This window comes from Rattus norvegicus, chromosome 9, assembly GCF_036323735.1.
Source record: "Rattus norvegicus strain BN/NHsdMcwi chromosome 9, GRCr8, whole genome shotgun sequence".
NCBI lineage: Eukaryota > Metazoa > Chordata > Mammalia > Rodentia > Muridae > Rattus > Rattus norvegicus.
In genome coordinates this window covers 27323952-27342816 of record NC_086027.1, presented here as the reverse complement: position 1 = coordinate 27342816, position 18865 = coordinate 27323952, and positions in this window count along the sequence as shown.

Below are 18865 nucleotides of genomic sequence, written 5' to 3'. Positions count from 1 at the left end.
GTCCACTTTTACTCAGTTCTTTATGTAGGTCTGAGGCCTTGTGGAGTTTTTCCTGTTCAGTTTGACATATTGGTTGGTTTCTTCTTTTCTTATTTGTCCTTATACCAACAAATATGAATAAACTTCACCCCTCATCAAAGAAACTTCTTTGCAACACATGGAGATGATGACAGAGAAATACAAGCAGTAAAGTTGCAGCGATTCTGCTGTGAGAGTGAGCCTCCTAGTCATGGCAGAATGTATACCTTTAAAGAATCATCAGCATGATTGTTATCCATTGGAAATGACCGTGATATTTCAATATTCATTCTGAACTTTTGCAACCACAGCTGTGCTGAGACACACTTAATGAAGCTTTTTCTTTGTAAATGTATTTTCTCTTGTGGCTTTGTGTGTGTGTGTGTGTGTGTGTGTGTGTGTGTGTGTGTGTGTGTGTGAGAGAGAGAGAGAGAGAGAGAGAAAGAGAGAGAGAAAGAGAGAGAGAAGAGAGAGGAAAGAAAAGAGTATATTGACTCAAGTAGACAGTCACTCCAGTTCAAGGCAGCCTGTTTTATTTATTTATTTATTTATTTATTTATTTATTTATTTATTTATTTATTTATTTATTTTATTTTTTAAATTAACTTGAGTATTTCTTATTTACATTTCGAGTGTTATTCCCTTTCCCGATTTCCAGGCCAGCATCCCCCTCCCCCCTCCCCCCTTCTTTATGGGTGTTCCCCTCCCCATCCTCCCCCCATTGCCGCCCTCCCCCCAACAATCATGTTCACTGGGGGTTCAGTCTTAGCAGGACCCAGGGCTTCCCCTTCCACTGGTGATCTTACTAGGATATTCAATGCTACCTATGAGGTCAGAGTCCAGGGTCAGTCCATGTATAGTCTTTAGGTAGTGGCTTAGTCCCTGGAAGCTCTGGTTGCTTGACACTGTTGTTCATATGGGGTCTTGAGCCCCTTCAAGCTCTTCCAGTTCTTTCTCTGATTCCTGCAACGGGGGTCCCGTTCTCAGTTCAGTGGTTTGCTGCTGGCATTCGCCTCTGTATTTGCTGTATTCTGGCTGTGTCTCTCAGGAGCGATCTACATCCGGCTCCTGTCTGCCTGCACTTCTTTGCTTCATCCATCTTGTCTAATTGGGTGGCTGTATATGTATGGGCCACATGTGGGGCAGGCTCTGAATGGGTGCTCCTTCTGTCTTTGTTTTAATCTTTGCCTCTCTCTTCCCTGCCAAGGGTAATCTTGTTCCCCTTTAAAAGAAGGAGTGAAGCATTCACATTTTGATCATCCGTCTTGAGTTTGATGTGTTCTAGGCATCTAGGGTAATTCAAGCATTTGGACAAATAGCCACTTATCAATCAGTGCATACCATGTGTGTTTTTCTGTGATTGGGTTACCTCACTCAGGATGATATTTTCCAGTTCCAACCATTTGCCTATGAATTTCATAAAGGCATTGTTTTTGATAGCTGAGTAATATTCCATTGTGTAGATGTACCACATTTTCTGTATCCATTCCTCTGTTGAAGGGCATCTGGGTTCTTTCCAGCTTCTGGCTATTATGAATAAGGCTGCTATGAACATAGTGGAGCATGTGTCTTTTTTATATGTTGGGGCATCTAGTGGGTATATGCCCAAGAGAGGTATAGCTGGATCCTCAGGCAGTTCAATGTCCAATTTTCTGAGGAACCTCCAGACTGATTTCCAGAATGGTTGTACCAGTCTGCAATCCCACCAACAATGGAGGAGTGTTCCTCTTTCTCTGCATCCTCGCCAGCATGTGCTGTCACCTGAGTTTTTGATCTTAGCCATTCTCACTGGTGTGAGGTGAAATCTCAGGGTTGTTTTAATTTGCATTTCCCTTATGACTAAAGATGTTGAACATTTCTTTAGGTGTTTCTCAGCCAGTATTACTCAGCTGTGAATCCTTTGTTTAGCTCTGAACCCCGTTTTACAATAGGGTTATTTGTCTCCCTGCGGTCTAACTTCTTGAGTTCTTTGTATATTTTGGATATGAGCCCTCTATCAGTTGTAGGATTGGTAAAGATCTTTTCCCAATCTGTTGGTTGCCGTTTTGTCCTAACCACAGTGTCCTTTGCCTTACAGAAGCTTTGCAGTTTTATGAGATTCCATTTGTCCATTCTTGATCTTAGAGACCCACTCAAAATCAATAAGGTAGAAGCCATAAAACATACCCAAAGGCTCTGTGCAGGCTCTGTGCTCGTGGTCTCGATGAATTCGTACATGCTCCATCCTGTTAATTTAGAGAGTGATGTTTCCTTGGTATCCTCCATCTACTCTGGCTCTCACACATTGCCTACTCTTCCTCAGAAGGGTTTCCTGAGCTGTGAGACAAGGGATTTGATTGAGACATCCCATTTATGGCTGAGTGTCCCAAAATCTCTCCTGTATTTTTTCCAGCCGTGGGTCTCTGTATTTTTTCCCATCTACTGCAGAAAGAAACTTCTCTGATGATGCCTAAGCAAGGCGTTAGCTTCCATGGCTGGCACAACCTGTGGGCACCCATGAAAATTGTTCGATAATTTCCAACAATAAATTTGATCAATCTATGTATACAGTGTCAGTATCTAGGATTGTGATAAATACCAATTTCATCGACTTGGCAATGTGTACCTAAAAGTAAATTTAAGAGTAACAGCTTTGGAATAGTTTCCTCATCCATTCCTATGTTTACCTTTTGTCCTCTTTTACTTTGTAGGAGTTTCTCTGCTCCTACAAAACATTTCAGATATGTCTGCAGGAATACAGTGTTTCTTCTCTTGACTGCATTTACATTTTGACTGTGACTGAGGTCTCTAGTTAAACTCCTATAATAATGAAACAACACATAAGAAAGGATTTTTGATAGAAAACTCACACTGAAAATCATTCAGGTTGTAACACAACACAAGAGGCGTCGTGTCCAGACTTTACATTACTGGGCTGGCTCATTGAAGAAAAGAGGTTATTGCCTACTATGCCTGGTGGTCAGCAGTACATTTCATTTCCCTACTAAGAGTGAGAGATGGGCAGGGTGATTTATAAGAACAGTGTTTCTGGAATGGTAGAATACATAAAGATCATTTTTCAGAACAATGAAGTCACAGTAGTGTCAGCCCATGGCAGAATTTCATTCAGTCTTATAAGTCTATTCTTTCAATAAGAGGATTCTACTGGACAGGGTATTAGGTCTATCTCTAGGGCCTGGGGGGGTGGGGTGGGGGTGGGGGATAAGTACTGAATAAGATGTCACTTTAAGGCTTTAAATTAGATTTAAGAGAACCTACAGGGCAATGGAGTCCAATATACCCTGAACACTGCAAAATTAATGTTGTGGCTTAAAATCGTCAGGACAGAGATTAGGCTGGTATTGGTGCAGAGCGTCATTCCAATGTAGAGGGAGGCTGAATGGTAGCATCCAAGCTTATCAGTACATTCCAGAAGCAGCAGCTAGACTGGTTACTTAGCAACTATTTCAGCTTGTGTCCTCTTTGAATTTTGCTTAGATAATATTGGTCTACATGTTTCCTAAGTAACATCTCATTCCCATGAAAGGTAGCCCTCTCAGTCATGTTGAAAGTCAGGAAACTTCCCACTGTCCACGTTCAATACATTTAACATAACAAATAAATGGTGCCGCATGGAGCAAACTAAGTGTGTTTGGGCCATAAGGTCACTGCTGCATACATCACATGGCCATTTCTAGCTTATTCTTTTCTCTTTTTCTGGAGATATAGTCAGCCCTGACCTGGATAGTGTTTGCTGCACTTTTTTAATGAGACCCCAGAGTTGACATAGAATGGGCTTCCATGTCAAATGCTTGTACAGATCTCTGGTTCATACATTACTTTAAATTGAAATTATAAACTTACTCTGAGGCAATTAGTGGTAGAAAATACCCAGTAGGATTCTTCTTTAGACAAAATACAGATGAAAGTAAGATATATGAGCCTTGTAGCACTTCATAAATGCATTTGACTCTCAAATCAACCAACATTTCCAAACCAATCTTCCATATTACTCTAAAAATGATTTAAAAGCTATTCTCTTGCTAGTTCTAGCATACGCAGAGAGCTCAAAGTGTCTTCTCACCTGGACTGTTTAATAAATCTGTATACCATTGGGTCCACTGGTATTCTCAGTTCTAATGTTTCTAATGCCACTCAATTTGTTTGCTTCACTACCTGTGTGGCCAGCTTCATAACCTATTGTCTGGTATCTGCCTAGTGGCAGATACTACTAGGTATTTGAATTAAAACACTGTATAAATTAAAATATTAAAATTAAAATGAAAAACGAAAAAATTATTTACCATAGAGATTTTCAAGTATGTTTTGCAATTCTTTTTCTCATATCTCATCTCTAGCTACAGGTTCACAAACAGGGCTTATGTGCCCCAAATGATGCTTCTATGTTCTTTTCCCTAAACTGCTTCTGAAGAGAACGTGCATGAATGAATAAGGAGAATGTAGGAGACATAATCTGTACTTACCTTTCAGTTTCTGCTCTCATAGTGTTCATTCTTTTCTATACTTTTTCTTAAGTGTAGACCGGTCCTGTGAATTACTGTCAGTTAATAGTAAGTGTGAAGAATGATAAAATGTCACATTTGATAAGGTTATATCATATGGCAAAGGTATAGCAATTTTGTGTCTATAATTGACATAATTTAGAAATCAATAACTTAGAAACAAGAGAGGAGAGAGAGAGAGAGAGAGAGAGAGAGAGAGAGAGAGAGAGAGAGAGAGAGAGAGAGAGAGAGAGATATTCAGGTAAATCTGATAAAGTCTGACCAAAGGAGCACCAATCCTTTTGTGGGAACTGGCGTCTACTGCCGATCTTTAGGAAGCTGGTTTCTGGATTAGGGATCTGAGTCAGTGGGTAAAGCACTTACTGTTCAAGCATGAAAACCTGAGTTCAAATCTCAGCAACCATCTAAAAACTAGTGTGATGACCTGTACTTGTATTAGTAGGAAGGTAGAGACAAGGAGATCCCTAAGTCTTACCGGCCAGCTAGTCTAGCTGAATAAGTGAGATTTAGGCTCAGTGAGAAACCTTGCCTCCAAATGAAGATGGCAAGCCACTGAGATGTCAATTCTGTCAGTACACATCCATAAAACACACGGACACACAGAGACAGACAGACAGAGACAGACAGACAGACACACAGAGACAGACAGACACACACAGAGACAGACAGACACACACACACACAGACAGACACACACAGACACAGACAGACAGACAGACAGACACACACACACACACACACACACACACACACACACACAAGTGCAAGCCCTTGCATAGTCACACACAATTTAACAGTCAGTAAGATGTGAATTGTCAGTGGAGATAGCAAGCCAGCACATCTAGGTGTGGAAAGCCTAGTGTTTTGACTGGTAAGAATTAAATTGTTCCAGCAACCCTGACCTTGAAAGAGGACTCAGAGGACCAAATGAATATGTAGCCAAACCTGACTTTTTTTTTTTTAATTTCAGTAAGAAATCAAGGCAAGAGGACTGTGCTCAGTTTTCCCTGATCTCTGGCCAACAAAACGTGAAGAATATCTTTTTTTTTTTTTTTTTCCATTTTTTTTTTATTAACTTGAGTATTTCTTATATACATTTCGAGTGTTATTCCCTTTCCCGGTTTCCGGGCAAACATCCCCCTCCCCCCTCCCCTTCCTTATGGGTGTTCCCCTCCCAACCCTCCCCCCATTGCCGCCCTCCCCCCATAGACTAGTTCACTGTGGGTTCAGTCTTAGCAGGACCCAGGGCTTCCCCTTCCACTGGTGCTCTTACTAGGATATTCATTGCTACCTATGGGGTCAGAGTCCAGGGTCAGTCCATGTATAGTCTTTAGGTAGTGGCTTAGTCCCTGGAAGCTCTGGTTGCTTGGCATTGTTGTACTTTTGGGGTCTCGAGCCCCTTCAAGCTCTTCCAGTTCTTTCTCTGATTCCTTCAATAGGGGACCTATTCTCAGTTCAGTGGTTTGCTGCTGGCATTCGCCTCTATATTTGCTGTATTCTGGCTGTGTCTCTCAGGAGCGATCTACATCCGGCTCCTGTCTGTCTGCACTTCTTTGCTTCATCCATCTTGTCTAATTGGGTGGCTGTATATGTATGGGCCACATGTGGGGCAGGCTCTGAATGGGTGTTCCTTCAGTCTCTGTTTTAATCTTTGCCTCTCCCTTCCCTGCCAAGGGTATTCTTTTTCCTCATTTAAAGAAGGAGTGAAGCATTCACATTTTGATCATCCGTCTTGAGTTTCGTTTGTTCTAGGGATCTAGGGTAATTCAAGCATTTGGGCTAATAGCCACTTATCAATGAGTGCATACCATGTATGTCTTTCTGTGATTGGGTTAGCTCACTCAGGATGATATTTTCCAGTTCCAACCATTTGCCTACGAATTTCATAAACTCGTTGTTTTTGATAGCTGAGTAATATTCCATTGTGTAGATGTACCACATTTTCTGTATCCATTCCTCTGTTGAAGGGCATCTGGGTTCTTTCCAGCTTCTGGCTATTATAAATAAGGCTGCGATGAACATAGTGGAGCACGTGTCTCTTTTATATGTTGAGGCATCTTTTGGGTATATGCCCAAGAGAGGTATAGCTGGATCCTCAGGCAGTTCAATGTCCAATTTTCTGAGGAACCTCCAGACTGATTTCCAGAATGGTTTTACCAGTCTGCAATCCCACCAACAATGGAGGAGTGTTCCTCTTTCTCCACATCCTCGCCAGCATCTGCTGTCACCTGAGTTTTTGATCTTAGCCAATCGCACTGGTGTGAGGTGAAATCTCAGGGTTGTTTTGATTTGCATTTCCCTTATGACTAAAGATGTTGAACATTTCTTTAGGTGTTTCTCAGCCATTCGGCATTCCTCAGCTGTGAATTCTTTGTTTAGCTCTGAACCCCATTTTTTAATAGGGTTATTTGTTTCCCTGCGGTCTAACTTCTTGAGTTCTTTGTATATTTTGGAAATAAGGCCTCTATCTGTTGTAGGATTGGTAAAGATCTTTTCCCAATCTGTTGGTTGCCGTTTTGTCCTAACCACAGTGTCCTTTGCCTTACAGAAGCTTTGCAGTTTTATGAGATCCCATTTGTCGATTCTTGATCTTAGAGCATAAGCCATTGGTGTTTTGTTCAGGAAATTTTTTCCAGTGCCCATGTGTTCCAGATGCTTCCCTAGTTTTTCTTCTATTAGTTTGAGTGTGTCTGGTTTGATGTGGAGGTCCTTGATCCACTTGGACTTAAGCTTTGTACAGGGTGATAAGGATGGATCGATCTGCATTCTTCTACATGTTGCCCTCCAGTTGAACCAGCACCATTTGCTGAAAATACTATCTTTTTTCCATTGAATGGTTTTGGCTCCTTTGTCAAAAATCAAGTGACCATAGGTGTGTGGGTTCATTTCTGGGTCTTCAATTCTATTCCATTGGTCTATCTGTCTGTCTCTGTACCAATACCATGCAGTTTTTATCACTATTGCTCTGTAATACTGCTTGAGTTCAGGGATAGTGATTCCCCCTGAAGTCCTTTTATTGTTGAGGATAGCTTTAGCTATCCTAGGTTTTTTGTTATTCCAGATGAATTTGCAAATTGTTCTGTCTAACTCTTTGAAGAATTGGATTGGTATTTTGATGGGGATTGCATTGAATCTGTAGATTGCTTTTGGTAAAATGGCCATTTTTACCATATTAATCCTGCCAATCCATGAGCATGGGAGATCTTTCCATCTTCTGAGGTCTTCTTCAATTTCTTTCCTCAGTGTCTTGAAGTTCTTATTGTACAGATCTTTTACTTGCTTGGTTAAAGTCACACCGAGGTACTTTATATTATTTGGGTCTATTATGAAGGGTGTCGTTTCCCTAATTTCTTTCTCGGCTTGTTTCTCTTTTGTATAGAGGAAGGCAACTGATTTATTTGAGTTAATTTTATACCCAGCCACTTTGCTGAAGTTGTTTATCAGCTTTAGTAGTTCTCTGGTGGAACTTTTGGGATCACTTAAATATACTATCATGTCATCTGCAAATAGTGATATTTTGACCTCTTCTTTTCCGATCTGTATCCCTTTGATCTCCTTTTGTTGTCTGATTGCTCTGGCTAGAACTTCAAGAACTATATTGAATAAGTAGGGAGAGAGTGGGCAGCCTTGTCTAGTCCCTGATTTTAGTGGGATTGCTTCAAGTTTCTCTCCATTTAGTTTAATGTTAGCAACTGGTTTGCTGTATATGGCTTTTACTATGTTTAGGTATGGGCCTTGAATTCCTATTCTTTCCAGGACTTTTATCATGAAGGGGTGTTGAATTTTGTCAAATGCTTTCTCAGCATCTAATGAAATGATCATGTGGTTCTGTTCTTTCAGTTTGTTTATATAATGGATCACGTTGATGGTTTTCCGTATATTAAACCATCCCTGCATGCCTGGGATGAAGCCTACTTGATCATGGTGGATGATTGTTTTGATGTGCTCTTGAATTCGGTTTGCCAGAATTTTATTGAGTATTTTTGCGTCGATATTCATAAGGGAAATTGGTCTGAAGTTCTCTTTCTTTGTTGTGTCTTTGTGTGGTTTAGGTATAAGAGTAATTGTGGCTTCATAGAAGGAATTCGGTAGGGCTCCATCTGTTTCAATTTTGTGGAATAGTTTGGATAATATTGGTATGAGGTCTTCTATGAAGGTTTGATAGAATTCTGCACTAAACCCGTCTGGACCTGGGCTCTTTTTGGTTGGGAGACCTTTAATGACTGCTTCTATTTCCTTAGGAGTTATGGGGTTGTTTAACTGGTTTATCTGTTCCTGATTTAACTTCGATACCTGGTATCTGTCTAGGAAATTGTCCATTTCCTGAAGATTTTCAAATTTTGTTGAATATAGGTTTTTATAGTAAGATCTGATGATTTTTTGAATTTCCTCCGAATCTGTAGTTATGTCTCCCTTTTCATTTCTGATTTTGTTAATTTGGACACACTCTCTGTGTCCTCTCGTTAGTCTGGCTAAGGGTTTATCTATCTTGTTGATTTTCTCAAAGAACCAACTTTTGGTTCTGTTGATTCTTTCTATGGTCCTTTTTGTTTCTACTTGGTTGATTTCAGCTCTGAGTTTGATTATTTCCTGCCTTCTACTCCTCCTGGGTGTATTTGCTTCTTTTTGTTCTAGAGCTTTTAGGTGTGCTGTCAAGCTGCTGACATATGCTCTTTCCTGTTTCTTTCTGCAGGCACTCAGCGCTATGAGTTTTCCTCTTAGCACAGCTTTCATTGTGTCCCATAAGTTTGAGTATGTTGTATCTTCATTTTCATTAAATTCTAAAAAGTTTTTAATTTCTTTCTTTATTTCTTCCTTGACCAGGTTATCATTGAGTAGAGCATTGTTCAATTTCCACGTATATGTGGGCATTCTTCCCTTATTGTTATTGAAGACCAGTTTTAGGCCGTGGTGGTCCGATAGCACGCATGGGATTATTTCTATCTTTCTGTACCTGTTGAGGCCCGTTTTTTGACCAATTATATGGTCAATTTTTGAGAAAGTACCATGAGGAGCTGAGAAGAAGGTATATCCTTTTGCTTTAGGATAGAATGTTCTATAAATATCCGTTAAGTCCATTTGGCTCATGACTTCTCTTAGTCTGTCTACATCACTGTTTAATTTCTGTTTCCATGATCTGTCCATTGATGAGAGTGGGGTGTTGAAATCTCCCACTATTATTGTGTGAGGTGCAATGTGTGTTTTGAGCTTTAGTAAGGTTTCTTTTACATATGTAGGTGCCCTTGTATTTGGGGCATAGATATTTAGGATTGAGAGTTCATCTTGGTTGATTTTTCCTTTGATGAATATGAAGTGTCCTTCCTTATCTTTTTTGATGACTTTTAGTTGGAAATTGATTTTATTTGATATTAGAATGGCTACTCCAGCTTGCTTCTTCTGACCATTTGCTTGGAAAGTTGTTTTCCAGCCTTTCACTCTGAGGTAGTGTCTGTCTTTGTCTCTGAGGTGTGTTTCCTGTAGGCAGCAGAATGCAGGGTCCTCGTTGCGTATCCAGTTTGTTAATCTATGTCTTTTTATTGGGGAGTTGAGGCCATTGATATTGAGAGATATTAAGGAATAGTGATTATTGCTTCCCGTTATATTCATATTTGATGTGAGGTTATGTTTGTGTGCTTTCATTCTCTTTGTTTTGTTGCCAAGACGATTAGTTTCTTGCTTCTTCTAGGGTATAGCTTGCCTCCTTATGTTGGGCTTTACCATTTATTATCCTTTGTAGTGCTGGATTTGTAGAAAGATATTGTGTAAATTTGGTTTTGTCATGGAATATCTTGGTTTCTCCATCAATGTTAATTGAGAGTTTTGCTGGATACAGTAATCTGGGCTGGCATTTGTGTTCTCTTAGGGTCTGTATAACATCAGTCCAGGATCTTCTGGCCTTCATAGTTTCTGGCGAGAAGTCTGGTGTGATTCTGATAGGTCTCCCTTTATATGTTACTTGACCTTTTTCCCTTACTGCTTTTAATATTCTTTCTTTATTTTGTGCGTTTGGTGTTTTGACAATTATGTGACGGGAGGTGTTTCTTTTCTGGTCCAATCTATTTGGAGTTCTGTAGGCTTCCTGTATGTCTATGGGTATCTCTTTTTTTAGGTTAGGGAAGTTTTCTTCTATGATTTTGTTGAAGATATTTACTGGTCCTTTGAGCTGGGAGTCTTCACTCTCTTCTATACCTATTATCCTTAGGTTTGATCTTCTCATTGAGTCCTGGATTTCCTGTATGTTTTGGACCAGTAGCTTTTTCCGCTTTACATTATCTTTGACAGTTGAGTCAATGATTTCTATGGAATCTTCTGCTCCTGAGATTCTCTCTTCCATCTCTTGTATTCTGTTGGTGAAGCTTGTATCTACAGCTCCTTGTCTCTTCTTTTGGTTTTCTATATCCAGGGTTGTTTCCATGTGTTCTTTCTTGATTGCTTCTATTTCCATTTTTAATTCCTTCAACTCTTTGATTGTGTTTTCCTGGAATTCTTTCAGGGATTTTTGCGATTCCTCTCTGTAGGCTTTTACTTGTTTATTAATGTTTTCCTGTGCTTCCCTAAGTGTGTTCAGGTCTTTCCTGAAGTCCTCCAGCATCATGATCAAATATGATTTTGAAACTAGATCTTGCTTTTCTGGTGTGTTTGGATATTCCATGTTTGTTTTGGTGGGAGAATTGGGCTCCGATGATGGCATGTAGTCTTGGTTTCTGTTGCTTGGGTTCCTGCGCTTGCCTCTCGCCATCAGATTATCTCTAGTGTTACTTTGTTCTGCTATTTCTGACAGTGGCTAGACTGTCCTATAAGCCTGTGTGTCAGGAGTGCTGTAGACCTGTTTTCCTCTCTTTCAGTCAGTTATGGGGACAGAGTGTTCTGCTTTCGGGCGTGTAGTTTTTCCTCTCTACAGGTCTTCAGCTGTTCCTGTGGGCCTGTGTCTTGAGTTCACCAGGCAGCTTTCTTGCAGCAGAAAATTTGGCCTTACCTGTGGTCCCGAGGCTCAGGTTTGCTCGTGGGGTGCTGTCCAGGGGCTCTCTGCAGCGGCAGCAACCAGGAAGACCTGTGCCGCCGTTTCCGGGAGCTTCAGTGCACCAGGGTTCCAGATGGTCTTTGGCTTTTTCCTCTGGCGTCCGAGATGTGTGTGTAGAGAGCAGTCTCTTCTGGTTTCCCAGGCTTGTCTGCCTCTCTGAAGGTTCAGCTCTCCCTCCCACGGGATTTGGGTGCAGAGAACTGTTTATCCGATCTGTTTCCTTCTGGTTCTGGTGGTGTCTTAGGCACAGGGGTCCTGCCGCTCCTGGGCCCTCCCCCACGGGAGCCCAGAGGCCTTATACAGTTTCCTCTTGGGCCAGGGATGTGGGCAGGGGTGAGCAGTGTTGGTGGTCTCTTCCGCTCTGCAGCCTCAGGAGTGCCCACCTGACCAGGCGGTTGGGTCTCTCTCTCACCGGGTCTGGGAGCAGAGAGCTGCTGCGGGCCGGGATCCGCGGGTGTGGGACTTCCGGTAAACACAGAACGTGCCCGGTTCTAGAGAAATTCTGCTTCCGTGTGTCCCAAGCTCACCAGGCAGCTTTCTTGCAGCAGAAAATTTGGTCTTACCTGTGGTCTCGAGGCTCAAGTTCGCTCGTGGGGTGCTGCCCAGGGGCTCTCTGCAGCGGCAGCAACCAGGAAGACCTGTGCCGCCCCTTCCGGGAGCTTCAGTGCACCAGGGTTCCAGATGGTCTTTGGCTTTTTCCTCTGGCGTCCGAGATGTGTGTGCAGGGAGCAGTCTCTTCTGGTTTCCCAGGCTTGTCTGCCTCTCTGAAGGTTTAGCTCTCCCTCCCACGGGATTTGGGTGCAGAGAACTGTTTATCCGGTCTGTTTCCTTCAGGGTCCGGCGGTGTCTGTGGCAGGGGTCCTGCCGCTCCTGGGCCCTCCCCCACGGGAGCCCAGAGGCCTTATACAGTTTCCTCTTGGGCCAGGGATGTGGGCAGGGGTGAGCAGTGTTGGTGGTCTCTTCCGCTCTGCAGCCTCAGGAGTGCCCACCTGACCAGGCGGTTGGGTCTCTCTCTCACCGGGTCTGGGAGCAGAGAGCTGCTGCGGGCCGGGATCCGCGGGTGTGGGACTTCCGGTAAACACAGAACGTGCCCGGTTCTAGAGAAATTCTGCTTCCGTGTGTCCCAAGCTCACCAGGCAGCTTTCTTGCAGCAGAAAATTTGGTCTGACCTGTGGTCTCGAGGCTCAAGTTCGCTCGTGGGGTGCTGCCCAGGGGCTCTCTGCAGCGGCAGCAACCAGGAAGACCTGTGCCGCCCCTTCCGGGAGCTTCAGTGCACCAGGGTTCCAGATGGTCTTTGGCTTTTTCCTCTGGCGTCCGAGATGTGTGTGCAGGGAGCAGTCTCTTCTGGTTTCCCAGGCTTGTCTGCCTCTCTGAAGGTTTAGCTCTCCCTCCCACGGGATTTGGGTGCAGAGAACTGTTTATCCGGTCTGTTTCCTTCAGGGTCCGGCGGTGTCTGTGGCAGGGGTCCTGCCGCTCCTGGGCCCTCCCCCACGGGAGCCCAGAGGCCTTATACAGTTTCCTCTTGGGCCAGGGATGTGGGCAGGGGTGAGCAGTGTTGGTGGTCTCTTCCGCTCTGCAGCCTCAGGAGTGCCCACCTGACCAGGCGGTTGGGTCTCTCTCTCACCGGGTCTGGGAGCAGAGAGCTGCTGCCGAAGAATATCTTTTAAATCGCTACATTAGCGCTGCTTTTACAATGCAATGACTCAGAAACACATAGAGCCTTTTGGGTGCTCAAGTTACCATTCACACAATTGTTCATTTACCAGTTTCATAATTGGCACCTTTTCTTTAACCCATCTTAATTGGTTTCTCATTTGTAAAGAAGATCATAGGTTGTGACTGCTAAGAGCTGTGACAATAAGATCAAGCGGGAAGCTACTTATCCAAACTACAATGCCACATTCTTTTTTGTATTTACAATGTCTCAGCCACATTCTCACAGGTATTTAAGCTTCACTCTTAGACCCAGTTGGTGACAGTCTCTGAACTTTGCTGGCCCATTGAATGGGCTTGATGTTCCTGAAGACAAAGGCCTAGGCTCTGTATTCCCATCACACAAGCACAACACTCCATAACCCAGGTGGCCCTGCGAGGTCCTGTCCTCCTTTCACTTCAAGTGCGTTTGTTGTCTGAAGCACTTATTTGACACCTATAGACTATCCTTCCTGTAACTCAGGTTAATTTTGTCCTTCTTTGAATTCCCATAGGAACATGCTATTTCTCAAGCACAGTAAACCGCCTATAGTAGTTGGAGGGAGAAAGATTCCCCTTAGTCTTTGTCATTTGAATACCAGACCTCCACCTGGTGGAAGTCTTTGGGGAGGTTTAGAAGACATGGCCTTTATGGAGAAAGTATGTACCTGGAGGCGGACTTTGACAGTTCAGACTCTCAGCTACTAGATTAACCTCTCTGCTTAGTGCTTTCTATTGAAGATATAAGTTCTCAGCTTGCTGCGATAGCTATTATGATGCTTGAGTTCCCTGTCATAATGGACTCTTATTCCACTAGAACCATAAGCTCTAACAAATGAAAATAAGTTTTCTTGGTCTTGGTGCTTAATTATATTAATGGTAAAGTACTTAATACATTCTCTTACAATAACAACGTATAGACTATAAATCATCTTTAATAATAATAATAGTATACATGACATTTATTAAATAAATAGACTTGAGCGTGATTTTATAGTAATGTAGTACTGTGGCAGCAATTCAGTGACTTATAAAGTAAAAGGAAAATCACTTCAGTGTTTTTAATAAGCAATTTTATGGCCATATAAAGTGTGAAATCTAGCCTAGAAATTTTAATGAAAAATTAGCCTTAGAAGAAATTGTTGATTTTTCTTTTTAATTAATCGGAATTTTATTTGCAGCGATGGATTCTATGCTAATTAAAGACTAGATAAATGATAATAATCTTGAATGCAAAAGAAGCTGACATGTCATAAATTATTTAGTGCAAAAGCAGAAACTAAGTTAACTTGAGAGAACATTCTTTTACTAAGATGAACTGATAGAGGAGGCCTTGAAGAAAGAAAATGTGGCTATCTACCAAAGGAAGGATTAAGGACTTTTATTGCAGGCATAGCCATTGATGAGAAAAGCGTTATAGCTGAGTTTTAATACCTTGAAAGTTGTTCCCATAAAGTAGCCCGTTGAGGGATAAAGAACCGAGAAGCAGAAGGTAGGATTTGTTTTCAGGATTTATTATCAATTATTTGTCCAATCAATGTTTGTGTTTCTAATTAATGCAGCATTTGAAATCTTTTAAAATTACATTAATGATTCAGTGACTTTGGTACAAGCCCTGGAGATTTAAAAGAGTTTTTTTTCCTGTTGTATTTTACGTAGCCTTTCCCTTCCACTATCATTTTGGCTAAATAACTTTCTTCTTGTTTCTCCCTGTGGTCCTGTAAGTTCCCTCTGTCATTATAATGATCTATATGAACATTATTTCCCCCCTTTGACTCTAGACACAGAATGTCCTTTGTGAATAATGATCATGTCTTTCTGTTTTTGACTTCCTTTCTGAAATGGCTTTTCAATATTTTACCCATTTAACAAATATAATACACATCCCCAACTGTCTTTAGCTATTACTTTGCAATCTGGGCTAATGCCCCATCTTTGCTTTTGTGAAGAGCACAGCATCAGGACCGGCTTGTAGGCTCTCATAGATAATACTGATGTTGTTCCTTCTTGATATAAACTCAGTTGTTCAATGCTTGGATCACACACAGTGCATCTATTTTTATGATTTCAGGAAAGCTTCTTGCTGTTCTTTATAGTGGCCGTGTTAATTCACATTCCCATCCACAGTGTGTAAGCAACCCCTCTGCTCAACATCCTTCCTGGCACTGGCCATTTTGTTTAGCATTTTGATAAAAAAAATGTAATTGTGAGGAGATGACCTCGCTGTAGTTTATATTTCCATTTTCCTGATAACTAAACTATCTGACTATTATGATAAATTTGTTGGCTCTTCAAAGTATTTCTATTTCGATCTGTTTTTATTTTTTAACTTGATTTTCTGTGGGATTTTTACTTATTGATTTTTTAAAGTTATTTATATGTTCTAATTTAAATGGCTGTTTTCAGTGAGTGATAAACATTTTCTAACTTTTCATATTGTCTCTGCCCTGTACTGACTGCTTTCTCTGCTATGTAGAACTTTGTAGTTTCAGAATTGCTGCCCATACAAACATCTTAACGTATTTTGATTAACACTTCCTTTATTAGATAGTGTTGCATTTAAATTATATTAATTACATTAATAGCTTTATAAAATTTTAGTTTAATATTATATGTGAGAAAGAAGGATGCGATTTCAATAATCTACCTGTGCCTAGTTTTTAAGTATCATCTCCTGAAGAAGCTATCCATTCTCCAATGTATTCGGTACTATTGTCAAATCACAGTTGACTGTGATGAAGGGTTTATTTATTTGTTTCCCCTTTCTGAGCCCTCTTTCTGCTCTATTGCTTTCTATGTCTGTTTTCATGTTAATATCTCATGATTTTGCTTCTTACAACTTTGCAGCGTACCTTGATGTTGGACAGGGTAGAGTCCCTAGCTTTTGGGTTTTGCTTAGGATTTCTTTGCCTCATCAGATTCTCCTGTGCTTTTGGATGAAGCATTTAAAGGCTTATTTTTTTCCTAGTGATGCTTGTCATTAATTGGGTTGGCACCTAATCTGTAAATTATAACAGCATGGCTATTTTAGCAATATTCTTCCTACCTATGAATGTGGGAAATTATTCTATTTTTTGTGTCCCCATCAAATTCTTTCATTAAAGTTTTATGATTTAAAAAAGCAACTGTCTTTCATAGCTTGTGTTAAGTTTATTCCTAGGTATTTTATTTTTATTTTTAGCTACTGTTAATGACTTTCCTTTTATGATTTCTTTATCAGCAATTTTTATTTGTATATAAAACAGTACAGATATTTTCATGTGGATGCTGTATCTTTACTGATTTATCACATGCACAGCTTACAATCCTCTGAGTCCCACTGGAGTAGGACATTGATTCCTGGGCTCTTGACCACTGCATCCTTTATCATGCTCTGGGGCTCTAAGACCTTTATATTAATGAAGACACTATTTGTGTCTGCGTACTGGACTCACCATGGCTTTGCTGAGCCATGATAAGTTTGTAAGGCAGCGGTCCTTATATCTCTGTGAAGGAATGTGTATGAAAACCCAGGAACAGAGCCACGTCGTATCCTGGCTCCTTGTGCAGTCTTACTTACTTACTTGCAGTCTTACTTCTTAATGCCAACCTTTCCAAAATGGTACCTAACAGTAGCATCCTAGCTTCTGTATTTGTCAGGCTGAAAATAAAAGCTCTTTCTTCAATGGAGTTTGCTTGTGCAGATCCTCGATTGCTCCTCTAAATGTGCTTCAAACCTGTGTTGACTGAAATTTTCCCATGTAAAGGATTGCTAGCATCCTAGGTCATGGTGCTTGCTAATACTGTTCCGTCCACCATTTCTTCTGCAGAGGACATGCTATTCTGGAAAGCCAGTGCTGTAGTCACCAAAACACATTATTCTTTTTTTCTGTGGGACTATGCCAGATCTCAGAGTCTTAATATGCAAGCTCTTATCTTAAATTCTACTAGAATTTCTCACTTTAAAAATGCACCGTTTGTCTCCAATTTTTTTTCTATGTTGAGAAGGAGGAGGTGATTGCTGAACATCTCTAGTCATGCATTCTAAGATTCTTTAGTTTTTCCACTTATTATTACGTGCATGTATGTGGGGATATCCTTTCCAATCTAATAGAGTTTTAACAAAAGAAAATGCTTTGTTAAACCTTTAGAATTTTGAAACAAAGGAATAGAGACATTTCCAGATTAATCATGTTTAAATAACAAAGATTCAAGATGATATCACTTTAATGATAGACGGGCGCATGTAACTCCAATGAGGCCAGCTTTATGCCTCTGCTTTTGATTAGGGTTCATAGATCTGCTCTTCTTTCTCTGGATTCACTGACATCCACTGAACATAAGAGGAGTCCATAAGGGTATCAGTCAGAAACATAAGATTTGAAAATTAAAACTAAAACTAATCCTTGTCACACAAGGATGCATGTTTCAAAGCACGTGTCATGAACCCAATGTGAGATGGTTTTCATCTGAATTCCAACCTATTTTCCAGACATCTGTAAACAACATCTATTAATTAAAGTGTCCTTAAGGGGGCTTAGTTTGTTGGTTTCTGGACCTCTGAATTTATCAAAATAGATGTTGTTAAATTTTAGTGGCAATTAAATGTAATCTTCTATTGAACTTAAGTTAACATGAGAGGAACATTATCATCCCTCTGATTTCCAATTTTTAAAAGTATCTTTGGACATAGCAATATTTTTCATGGAAAAAATCCCCTTGTGTTGATACTTTCCTAGTCAATCAATTCTCTCATCACTTAAGTGAGACCCACGAGACCTGTTTCGCAGACAATAGAGAAGCAGTTGAGATTTTAATTATAGTCATTTAGCTTCATGAAAATTTGAGATGATGAACCTCGAGGTTATTTTTATGGGAAATAATATTAAATGAGTAGAAATTATGGGATAGTTTATGCCTCGTTGGTGTTTCCTTGTAGGTTACATTTATCACTCTGAAATCCCATTGCACGAACATATGTATGAACTAAATTCACGCAATTAACTGGCTTGTATTTTAGGGGCTGCATCTATCAAGCAATACAATGCCAAGGGGTCTCTGGTTGCTTCCTAATGTCTGGACTTAGGAGATAACAGCGTTGCTTTAATTAAAATCAGTACTGGAGTTTGAAATGGTGTATCTGTGACACACTGTTTGTCCCTTGCTGTAGGAGAAAGATTAATCTGGCAGGGTTGAAAAGTCATATAGTAAAAGCACCACTTGGTTTTTATTTATGGTCATTTTATATTAACTAATCTTTGATAACAAAATAGCCAAGGGAGTTAAAATTGTAAAATTTAGTGTGGTACCAGCCAGGGTAGTAAATATTGAAGCAGAAGCATGAGGGGAAACAACCTCAGGTTGTAATTCTATGTATCTTTGAGAATTTATATGACAGTATTAGAGCTAATGTCATATATGCCTACGTTTACCAGTAAATTTCATACTTTCTGTGTAGGAACTGAGCTCTCTTTGTATTTTACATGGTACCTAGGTACAATACAGAGAGTATTGGGAGTGCTATGTAGTCAAGATCAGTAAGGGGACTCTTCAGGTCACTGGGTCAAGGTAATAACAGCACAAGTATGTCGGCCTAAATTCAGAACATAAAGATTTTGTTTGTTTTTATTTTATTGTATCTCATTATCATTTT